Source organism: Fundulus heteroclitus, chromosome 23 (assembly GCF_011125445.2).
Source record: "Fundulus heteroclitus isolate FHET01 chromosome 23, MU-UCD_Fhet_4.1, whole genome shotgun sequence".
Classification (NCBI taxonomy): domain Eukaryota; kingdom Metazoa; phylum Chordata; class Actinopteri; order Cyprinodontiformes; family Fundulidae; genus Fundulus; species Fundulus heteroclitus.
Genome location: NC_046383.1, coordinates 5,266,907 through 5,279,675, shown reverse-complemented (window position 1 = coordinate 5,279,675; position 12,769 = coordinate 5,266,907).

Genomic DNA, 12,769 nt, shown 5'->3' with positions numbered 1-12,769 from the left:
CCTAACAATAGATTGTTCATTAGATTTTGTTGATAAAACAAATCAAATTCTAATAAAACACATTGAAGTTTATGGTTGCAATGAGACAAAATGTGAAAAAAATTCAAGGGGTATGAATACTTTTAATATATTGAACTTGTAAAGATTTAAATGACACAATAGAATCTGAATGTACTAAAACCTATACACCGGTGGAGTTTTTGCTGTCAGTCTACACTGACAGAGATGTCTTAGTAGAAACATCTATTTATGATTTTGGAGCATCTTATTTGTTTCCGTCTTGCAGAGAATTAGATTTACTTCAGTCTCAATGGAGATTTATTCTTGACATGAATAGACGAAAGCTGTTCTAGTCATCTGAGCAATTTTCTAAAATCTCTCATCACTTTGTCGAGAGCCCAGTGAGACACGCTAAGAGATATCAGGGAACAAAATCATCATATTTATATGGTTGGCCACTAGATGCCCCGGGAAACTGCAGACTGACCAGGACTCTCAAAATTCTGCAGCTATTTGAAAACCGAACCCTTAACATCAATATTTTAGTCACAAAGGAAATACAGACTGCCTTGCTCATTGCCAGAGCCTCCTTAAAAGTAAGCGTACACTGACACCTCTTTGCTAATGTATTCTTGAAAATATTGCCCTACAACAACATTTAGAATATTCCCTGGTCAACCACAGGATTTGTGATATCAGAATCAGTTTTAATTGCCAAGTTGTCCCATACAGCAAGGAATTTGACTTTGGTTCGACTTTTCTCTTAAGATTTTCAGTATAGTATACAAAAAAGGACATAGAAATATTTTTCTTGTAAATATGAATATAAACTTTCAACAAAAGAAGAGGCCATGATTATATTGGTGCAAATAAGCATATCAATCCTGCTACTTAAGTTTTTAATGGGGGAAGATACTGTCTCTGTGGCAGCTGGTTTTCATAAATGGCGCTCTGTAGCACTGATCTGAACGTATAAGTATGTTTGTGTGCAGAATGTGTGGGGTCTGCGGAGATGTTAACCACTCTCTTGCAGTCATTTATTTATACCTTTATAAATTTAATATTCCGACTATTTCAACCAGTAACATTTTTGCCGTCCTCCACCTAGCAATACAAGTGTACTGCTTAGGCACTGATGTCAGCCAGGAGAAATCCACCACTATAGAAATGAAGAGAAAAAAAATGCTCACAAAAGTGTGTCAGTCAGTGTCTTTCCTTCAATTTGATGGGTTATCTTTGATCTTAGCAAGTCCAGTTTTTGTGGCACACATTAGATATGTTTAGGTTTCACTTCGACAAACTACCGATGTACCAAAAAAGAAACTTTGACGTAAAACATCTATATATTAGCAAGAATCTGAAAGTGTTTTTTTTATCATTCAGTCGGAATCTTCCTGATTTTATAAGCATACCATGCAACTGCTTAGGGATCACTGCTTGCTTGGGGGCACAAAGAGAAATTGATATCAAGCAGAACATGTTGACAAATGCACCAGTTGTATATACAATACTGTAAAAAAAAGTATTAGCCCCTTAATAGAGTTCTTGTTGTTTTTGTCATACTGTAAGGTTTTCAATTATTAAACAACGTTTTAATGTTAGACAAAGGTAACCTGGGTAAATACAAATTGTGATTTTTCATTAGGGGAAAAAAGCAACTGACCTGGCCCAATTTGAAAAGGTAATGGCCCCTGAACCTGAACCTGAATGTCCTGAAACGCCTGAAGCAGCAAAGCAGCCCCAAACCATTACACTACCACCACCAAGTTTGGCTGCCAGTATGGTGCTCTGGTTCTGAAATACTGGGTTATTTTTACAGCAGAAATAACAAGACAGACACTTTCTTTCGATAAATTAATAGATCATTTGAAAACTGCATTTTCTATTCACTCAGGTTATCTTTGCTCGTTGTTAAAGGTTATTTGATGATCTGAACCATTTAAGTATAACAAAAAAGCATAAAGGGAACAATACCATTTCCCTGCTCCATAGAAAGGTAAACCTTTGTGGTCAAGTTCTGTTAATAGTGTCATAATTTAAAGTTAATTTAATCACTTCTACTGCTTGTGTCTGAGCTGAGAAAACATTTTTGCTTACTGTAACCAAGGTAGCATTTTTCCATGGTTGCTTTCATGTGTAAAATGTCAAGGACAAACTAGCAAATGAAGATTTATCATGGAAAATATAAGCTATGGTGTTGTGTGGTAGATTTAACTAGAGGTGGGCCGCAAATTGAAATCAGGTTAGGGCGTCTACCAACTTTGGGTCTGGTTCAGCCTGAGTGACACAGAGATGCAAAGAGCCTAACGATATTATACGATCCTAAAGAAATCTAGAAACATTTGGAATTTTGCATTTTCGATATCTGATCTTTATGGAAAAAACAGACAGAACTAAACAGCTCAAACAAGGAAGGAACTTTTCATTTTGACTGTAGTCAAAATATAGCAGTTCATCCTTTAACCAGCAGGATGCTGGTTCGAACCCCCGCCCCAACCATCGCAGTTGTTGGGTCGTTGGGCAAGACTCTTCATCCGCTTTGCCTGCTGGCGGTGGTCAGAGGGCCCAGTGGTCATTTTTAAAGCTGTCACCATGATGTGACCTTTTGGCATGACAGCTTCTCTTACCCATCAGTATCTAGATTCTGTTTTACTGCCTAGCAGCCAACAGGGACAAGCAGGCTCATGGCTTTATAGGTGTCATGAGTGACCATGCCTCGGGTGACAAAGCAAGTTTTGTGTACTGCTTACTTTGTTGTGTTTGGAACACTCAGACGTCCAATTTACAGTAAACCTACTTAGCTGTCAAAAAAAGATAAAAAGGTAGCTAGAAAAGTGAGATTTCTATGTGAGAATAAGTAAGATCAGGACCATACTGGGTTGGTAAATTATAAGCTGATTTTTGCTTTAGCCTTTGGGTGGGGAGGAGACTTCTAACTACTATCCCAAAATTTTAGTATAGTGGGGATTTTAGTATAGGGGGAAGAATGTTATCCTTTTGCATTGGGTTAACTCTCTTTGAAGTTATGATGAGAAGTAAAGTTAAGATTTCTATCCCAAAAACACTTCACAGTATAAAAATAGTCATAGAACTTAGGTGTCCCAATGACTTCCTGGCCACAAGTGTATGAAGTCCAGCAGGCTTGCAAGCTGCTACTAAAACCATGTGTGAAAGAATGAGTCACTAGATATGTTTACATGGACAGAAGTTATCGGAATAAAGGGCCCATCGGAATATAAATGCATCATGTAAACACGGCAATCGGAAAATTGTGATTAGACTCGATTGGAATGAAATTGTAATCTGAATGAGAGGGGTGGTTTATGCCGATCGATAATCCAACCAGCATGACGCTTGTCCGGATCAAGTTATTCCGAAAGTGGCAAACTGACCCGAGTGCACATGAGCGCCCGACATAAACGTGACGTATTCCCACGTTGGTGAGTGGCGGAAATACATCGGGAAGCAAACCCATTGGGGCTCCCGATACAATCTTTCTATTTGAAGCATTAAAAGAGCTTAAAATGGTCATTTATTCAGTAACCTTTCAACCGTAATTAGAAGCTGGTGCAAGTCCAGCCTGGGCGCTCGGAAGACAAACAAACTCGTTTATAGAGCTGTGCATAAAAATCGATACAAAGATTAATATCGATTTTTTTTAAATGATTTAAAACCGATATTCTGGCTTTCAATATCGATATACCTCCCAAAACCTAGGGGGCGCTATTGCAGCCTAACCGTCATCCCTAAAATCAGACATTTTGGGCATGTTTTTGGTTTCTGTGATACATTAAATGCATTCAACCAAATGCACTTTGTTTTCCTGTTAATATATCAGTGTTCAATAAATTGAACATAAATATAATATTTGGCTGGTTTTGTTGATTGAATGACTGAGCATTTGAAAGTAATAAATATCGATATTGGAGTCAAATCAAATCAAGGTGAGCTATATCGAGAATCGTATTGTATCGTGAGCTATGTATCGAAAATCGCATCGAATCGGCTCATCCTAGATGATACCCAGCCCTACTCGTTTAGCACTGGTTTGTTTATTTTTCTTTTTTTGTTGTTCAGCACAGAAGGAAGTTCTGTGTTTTTTTAGGAAAATTTGATAACGCCGCATGTGGTTCTATTTTGAATAACGGCAGGTCCATATAAAGGCATATTATTATCGGATTCATTGATTGTGTGCCAATATAAACCGTACAATACGTTTATTTTTAGTTTTTTAATCCCAATACATTTAAATGCGATCGTATAAATTTGTATACGTAAACATAGATACTCTCAGGAGGGGTAGAAGACTGATAGGATGTTACCTGTGCAATAAGTCCAGCCAGGAAGTTTCCTCTCTATATTAAATATTCCAAAGTGAAGGTGACTGGGAATGACAGCAACTCAGCCATAAAGTGGTAGGCCACTTAATATCACAAAGCGAGGTCAGTGGATGCTGAGGCACATAATGCACAGATTTTGTCCGCTTGCTGCAGAGACAATAACTAAAGCACTCCAAACTTCATGCGGCCTTCAGATTAGCTTAACAATAGTGCATAGAGAACTTTGTGGAATAGGTTTCCATGGCCAAGCACTTGGATCTAAGTCTTAAATCACTTAATGCAGGGGTCTTCAACCCAGGTCCTCAGGACCCGCTGACCTGCATGTTTTAGGTGTTTCTTGCTGCTGCACACCTGACTTATATGAATGAGTGATGAAGAGGCTTCTGCAGCCCTTGATGCCTGCAGAGGAGGCCATTAAATCATTTGAATCAGGTGTGCTGCAACAGAAACTTATCTGAAGGAGGGAATTTACCAGCACAAGGAAATATACCAGCGCGTAAGCGCAGAAAATCATCGTACGCGCATCCTACGCTTAGGCTAGCTTTTAATTTTAATCTGTCAATAAATTTACACTAGAAGCATAATACGCGTAGATAACGTTACGAGACGACTCAGTTAGATTGAAGTTCTCAAAATATCAGGCAGAAGGTGGTAGAAGTCACCTTGCTGTTGACGCTGCGGATTGATGGGATGCACCTATTTTTGCTGAACACTGCCTTTCCTCTCGCAACAACTAGCAGAAGTAAGGCCAAAGTGCGCCTTCTACTTGGTGCTCTTTCCATGGGGTGAAAGTTCTTCTCTGCGCAGAAACACACAGCTGCGAAGCGTACTTTTCCGTGTCTGGTGTAAATTTGCGCTTTTAAAACCACGCCCGTAAGCCACGCCGCTTACGTTACGCGGCCGGTGTATTTCTTGCTTAGGACTACGTTCACACTGCAGGGAAATGCGACCTAAATCCGATCTTTGTGCTCAGATGCGACCCAAATCTGTCTTTTTCTCGGCAGTGTTAACAGCCCAATTCCAACCTTTTCACCCTCAAAAACATCTGATTTGTGCCACTTCCATATGTGGTACTAATTCGGATACGTATCAGATTTTTTTTCAAAGGGTCCGCAGTTTGAACAGTCTTGTCGCATTTTATCCGTCCTTCATGTCACTTTCCTGGCTCCAACTTCACATCCACAGACAGTAGCAGCTGTTAGCGCTCCATAATAAAAAAAACATTGTTAATAGCTGTGCTGGTTTCTTCTTACCTTAACCACATTGCTATGATGTGGTTTTAATATTCTCAGCTCCAACTGCTCAGCAGCTTTCTAATAACACCAAGGAGAGACACTGGCTGGTATCCATGTTTTGTTAACAAAACTTTATTGATCGCTTCTAGAAACCATTACTTCCATAAACAGTTTTGTGATGTTTCCGTCTGTTATCTGCGGTCGTCTTGAACCGTTCAGACAGAAGTATGATGGCGGTCGTGTTTAATAGTAGTATGAAGGGCCACCTCAAAAAAATCTGCTTTCAGCAAAATATCGGAACTGAGCATGAAGACCTGCAGTGTGAACGTAGCCTAAAACATGTAGGGCAGGGGTACTTAGAGCCAGGGTTGGGAACCACTGGTGTAAAGCACACCATCACCAACAGTTGACCAGCACAGTAGGTTCTCTGGAGAGATTAATCATGCCTGTCCAACTTCCAATCGAATTTGGGTTTAGTATTTTCCTGGAAAGAGGTACCTGCCTGGCTGCAGTGTAGTAAGTGTAAGGTTTGGTGCAGAGGTGTTTCTGATACTTGTCTTTTTTTCAGTAGTTGGGTCCTGCCCTTTACTTCCAGTGAAAGAACCCCATAATGCTGCAGCACACCGAGACATTTTGGACAATTTCATGCTCTTAACATTGTGAGAACAGTTTGGTGATGGCCCCTTTCTGCTCAAACATGACTTCTCACCAGTGCACAAAGCAGAAAAGACAGTAAAGAGAGAGTTTGTTATGGACACGGTTCTCGCCAGCGCTTTTCAGCGTAACGGCGCGTTACACCGTCAGTTGTCAGAATTACACTATAATTAGGCCGTTACGGCATAACTGCTCTTTGGCTGACATCTGGGCTCTCTTTCTGGGAATAAATGGGTCAGTGGGGGAAACCCACTGACACCCTAGACATCCACATCTGCCCACAGTGTCACACTTCTTCCAGCAGCACCGCACAGCCACTCCTGTCTCCTCCCTGCAGCCGCTCACCTGACCCAAATAATGAGTCTGCTAACATGTGGACAACAGCCAGAAGAAAACATGCGACCCTCTTTGTAGACAAGAAAAACACAAAGCTGCTGTTCGGAGAAACTTTCCCAGGCAGACAAACAATAATAACGAAATGCTGAGTGGTGCTACATGCTAAGCTAACAGTATGACACGGATGTTTGAAAGCAGCATAAAAAGGTCCAGCAAAGCTCTTGTATCTTCATCAGTGAAGGTGATAATCTCCCAGGCATCATAAGCTAACGCTAGCTGTTATTAGCTTGACCGACAGCCCAATAAATCTCCTTTGAGATGCACCACGCAACGCTCAGGTTACATAAATAAATACTAAAGCAACAGAAAACCCTAATGGAGAATCCTGATGGAGAAATTAGAATGGCCTCAACCTGATGGGAAACCGTTCATCTAACCATCCGTCCGTCCATCCATCCATCCATCCATCCATCCATCTATCGCCTATACTTACTTATCCTTGAACAGTAGCCAGGAGCCTGGCACAGGATACGCTGGACAGGTTGCCGGTCAGTTGTGTCAATATTGTGTCTCTGTGTTACCCCTGTCATGGGGTAACACAGAGACACAATATAGACCCACAATGTAGAGACACATAGAAACAAGCACACACATACGTACAATCATCCCTAAGGGTAATTTAGAAAGACCAAGCAACCTAACAGCCGTGTTTTGGGAATGTGGGAGGAAGCCAGTGTATCCAGAGAGAACCCATGATGCACAGGGAGAACATGGAAACTCCATGCAGATGGTTTTGGAAATCCAACATGATTGCTTCAAGGCAATAACTGAGCGCCCCTGACAGAATAACTTTGGCTTGATTTAGAGCCACAAGGACTGCAAGCCATGCCTTCTTGTCCAGTGTCTCCTGGGCCTCTGGAAGAATAGACAAAGATTTGTGTAAACAAATTCCTAAACCTTGTGCAAAGTCTTCTAAGACGAGTTGAAGCTGTTGTTGGCTCCAAAGGGTTGTTCGACATCACATTGAACCACATGGATTAAGAATTGGATGTAACTCAAATCCATACGTGTGTGAAGGCAGATGCAGAATACTTTTCACAGTGTAGTATATCTTAAAACCAGGTTCCTGAATCCTTAACCCAAACATAGATGGGCTGAAGATGGCCTACATGTTTTTCAGCAGTGGTGTTTACCAGAAATGTCATAGATATTTCTCTTTCACAAGGTCTCAAATCTGTTAAATTATTGATTTGTTTGGGATATTTTAGTTTCCGCAAACATTAAATTTGAGGACAATTAAGGAGAGAATCAGTTGTGCCCTTCAGATGGCCTTCAACCTCAATCTCTACCTATATATAAAATACTAGCCCAAAAAATAACAGGAAATAGAATAATTTACCCTTCTAAAAATCTATTTGAAATCATGTCTTTGTCTTAACTGGATCCAATAAGGAGATGTTAGATTAAGTTTTTGTTTTTTTATCTCTGTGTGTAAATGTCTCAGAAGCTGTGTTCAGCCTTTATTAATATTGAAGTCAATATGGGGTCTGTATGTAAACCTAAAACATACTTATTCAAAATAATATCTTGCCTTATTTTTGATGTTTTGTATTGGATATAAATCTGTTGATCTGTGGTAAAAACTGGATAAATCACTAACATTAAAGCAGCCTAATGACCCCCATGTCCAGCATACAAAGCAAGGCCATACATTTGTGACAAAGATGTTTTGACAATATTTTTAATCAGATGTGTGCTTTACATAAGCTATTCTCAAGCTGTGCATTTCTCCACTGCTTCTTCCTGACCTGTGTGTTGGTTTTTGTGATATTTGTTCCTTTCTGTTCTCTAATAAATCTGTGAAGCTTTCATGTTGCAGCTGTATTCATCCTGACATTATTACGCACGGCGCGATTAATAGGAGACTTCTGGAGTTATCTACTTGCACTGCATTTTTGTTTAAAGGGGGTGAACATATAAGCACATCACACTTTTCATATTTCTATTTGTAAAAAAAATATATATTAAATGAAAATAGTGTATCATCTTACTTTCAACTCCCAACTACTTCATATCGGTCTATCAATTAAAAAAAACAATCAGATACGTTTACGGTTTGTGGTTGTAAGCAGACGACATGTGGAAAAGTTCAAGGAGTGTGAATACTTCAGTAAGGCATGGTAGTTAACACCAGCATTTCCTCTAACCTAACATTAACTCTTTGTTTTAACTGGAGCCAATAAAGAGAAGTTAAGATGCTGTGTTCACACCTGTTAGTGAGTTAAAATGGCAGAAGCTGTGTTTCCAGCCCTCATTATTATTAAAGTTAAACCCGGCCTGTGTGATTAAAACGTGACATTTGCCCATTCAGAATAACAAATTGTCTTGTTATTTTGTTTATTTGTCTTTTTTTTTTTAACCGGATCTCCGTCAGAGAACCTGCGATATAAGCCACAAAAATTGAAGTCTGAAAAGCCATCTGCGTGTTATTCACCTGTAGGGCTTATCCCGGCGCTAGGACCCAGGGTGCGCGATTTTCATCTCCAGCTGCTGCAGACCGAAAACTGGCAATAAGGGAAGATCGCGAGGACAAGCCAAAATTGCTTACTGTATTCATCCTGCGTGGAAAAAAAAATCCCACCCGTGGCCCCTCGCCGAAGCCCGGGCGACGGCCGCGGCCGCTTGTTGCGCTGTGTGTGCGGGCTTTGAGGCTGTCGACGGCTCGGAGCGCAAGGTAAGACGGTGCAATACCATGCGATTACTAATAACAAAGGCGTTACGGGCGAGCAGGGGGCATTAAAGGGGGCATTGCACAACGCAGCCGACGGCGAGTAAAACTCTGCCAAACTTTGACCTGGATATTTGCGTTTTTTCCTCCCCCGGCTCGTGTCTCGGAAGGAGCCGCGGTAGTTGCCGTGATGTTTCGCTGTTATCCCGCGGCGTTAAATGCGGGATCGTGTCACATGGATACGGGCAGCCAAGTTGTTGGGGATGACATCCGCGGGAGCTGTCGTCCGTGCGTCCCGGTGCGGGGTAAAAAAAAAACCCGGACCCCGGCACAGCTCCAGCCCGCACAGACGCGATCTGAACATTTTTGGAGAGACATTTAACACAACGTAGCACACGCAGAGAGACACAGGGCCATCCATTAACCTGGACGATAACATCACTCTGGACTGTTTGTGTGATCGGCTGCTGTCCTTCCTTGTAGCTCCACCGTGGAATAATTCATCACTTACGCCAAGATGGAAGGGCATTGTTGCGGGTTTGCGTGTGCTGGCTTCCCCGCAGCCTCGACGTTATTGACCAGGTGAAGCACCAACTTAGACGGGACATCCTCCTCGCCGTAAAGCATGGCGGCCTAAATAGGGTCGATAATCTCCGATATGACTAGCACTTAGGACGAGCATGTGAGCCCACTTCCAAGATGACACTAAAAAAAAAAACTAAAAAAAAAGGGGGGGACGAAACAGGCCTTTGAACATAAACAAAGTGCGTTCAGCCGTGCTATCGCAGCTGCCGTCGTGCATGTGCGGAATACCACATCCCTGATTTATAATAATGGCGTGGATAACAAGTTTATTTTATTTATTTATTTTTAGCTAAAACTCCCCGCTTCACAGGTCCGGCGTGGAGTCCGTGGAGAGAGAGATTAAAAAAAAACCCAGCCGGTCTGTGCCGGGGGGGAGCTCATCCGGAGCTCCTGCGCGGAGCTTCGGGTCTCCGGGTTGGCCCCCAGGCTCAGACACAATGCGATGTGTCAGCTGCCCACTTTGTGTGACTGTTACGGCGCTTCCCTTTTCACTGATCGCTCCCTTATTTGTGCCCCGGTTTCTCGTCTGGCCCCGTCTGTCAACGACTTGGCCGACTGCGCGCAGCCATTGCTGGGCGAATTGCGAAGGGCACGCCGGAGTCTCCCACGCAAGCGATCCGCTCCACCGCGGCACGGCCGAGCCGGCGAAGTAGAGTTTGTGGACGGGGTCGTTGTCCAACGCGCCGCCGGGCTGCACGCTTTTCGCGCAGCAGACACGCTAATTCCTCCCATCCGCACGACGGTGTTTAGGGCTGTCTGCAAGGTTATTTCCTCAACCGGGGCACCGGGATGGAGTTTAGAAAAGTCAGATTGTTTGTTGTCCTAAAGGAGCGGATCCCCATGTAAAAAGCAGCAGGCCTGCTCTGCTGGCGGGATTCAGGTAAGACCAAGTGGCCTAATTACAGCCCAGTACCCTGCACCGCTTAACTACTGTGGCAAAATGTGATTATGGAGTGCGAGAGCTAAATAACCTGTGGCTGTTTATGTTTAGGAGGGCAGGATCTTGTCCTTTTCCACTGACTTACCTGTCTCGATGTGGGCGCAGAAATATGAGAGCAAAAACTAGGATAAAGTCCAAAAACTTAACAGTGTGCAAACTGTAGTCTTGCTATAAAAAAAACATCCTAAACCCAGCTTCCTGAATCCACAACCCAAACCAACCTGATAGTAACAGGAAATGTGATTTTGACACACTGCTCTGCAACGACAGAGCCCAAGATGCACAACAGAGAGCGTGTCGCTGCCTTTGTCGCCGTTATGAAGTACTTGGGTTTGGCCGTTTAGGTATTTCCAGGGATGTGTAATGCAGCAGACTTTCTAGTTCACGTGTTCTCAGATAGGCTTGAGAATTTCGCAGAATGGTGACCATGAGTAAAAAATAAAAATAAAAAAATACCACAGTTCCACTGTATGTATGCCAAAACGTTAACAGAATCATAGATCACGTTGTAATTGCTTCCATTTCAAACACATTTCATCCTTCTGATACTACAATAATCTGACATATCGATTATCGCTGCTTGAATAATTACACGTCTGTCATTTGGTGACTTGCCGTATGCCTTTGTGACCAGCAGCTGAATACTCTGTTGTCGTTAAGGGAAACGTGTAGCCTCCTTTCAGCCAGCTGATCGGCAGTGTAGCGACCAGTGGGGGAGGAGCAGTACTTTGTTACACTGTGCTCCTAACAGCCTTCCTGGGGCCTTTCATTAAAAAGGACTTTAGGAATGAGCAGAGGCTTTGGATCTTTTCAAACTATACTTTCAAAACAACCTCGGTACGCCAGATATCGAGAATCCACCTAAGTGTTGTTATTGCTTTGGTTTGTAATATTTCAGCTCTTGGTTTACCTTACAATGTGAAAAGAATGAAGATTTACACATGCACGGGAAATAGTTTATGTCAGAAGGCTCGTATTTAGGCTGTAGGATGATAAGACTATAGGCTGGTTTAAATCAGAAACACTTCGTATTGATTGAAAGAAGCGAAGTCGACGTCGTGTTTTTACGTATTTGAATGGGACGGTCGGAACATTTCAGAAAGCAGAACGACTTAGCTTTTTATTTTTAATTGTTTGTCATATTGCATTGACAGGAGCAGACTGAGCAGTTCACGGGCACGAGGTTGCAACTAAAAATGAGATCCTTTTGATATTTTCTTAGTCAGCTTTGTGTGCTAGATTATCCGCAGGGCCTCTCTGGGGTATTTTCCATGATGATGTAAACTACGTGAGATCTTAGCTTGAAAAAGAGCAGGAAACCCTGCAGTTAGGAAGTCAATTTAAAATCAACTTTGAGAAAAAAACTGAGCCATTAAGATTGCTTTTAACACGTGAATGAGTTACAATGTCAGAAGCGGTGTTTCCACTACAGATGGGTCTGTCTAATTCAACTTAAATATGGGTTTATTTTATTAGTCAAAACCATAGCTGGCCTTTATTTTGTGTGTCATGTGTTGGCTTTAAATCTGTGAGCTCAAGTCACTAAAATGAAAGTGAAATTTTCATGGAGCTGCATGTCTGCTGTACAATGTGAATGCTTGAAGTAGAAACTAAGCCTTATATGTTTTTGATACTTTTAATCAGTTGTGCGCTGTATATTTTAAATCTAAAAACATATTTTAATAGGAGCTAGATGAGAGAAAGTGCTAAGTGTGGCTCTGCGGGCTCATTACATCGCTTTACTGGTTTGATATCCACGCGGTAAACACGGAGACATCATTTGAAATTTGTTTAAAATTCCCCCCCCCCCCCCCCCTGTCAGATGTTGTACTTCCAGGGCTTTCCATCCAGCTGATCTGTGTGGGTCAGCCTTGTATTTGAAACTAAAGCTCATTAGACTGGTGAAGTTGGATCCATGGCATCACCACAAAAGACCAAAGCCTCTTTGAAG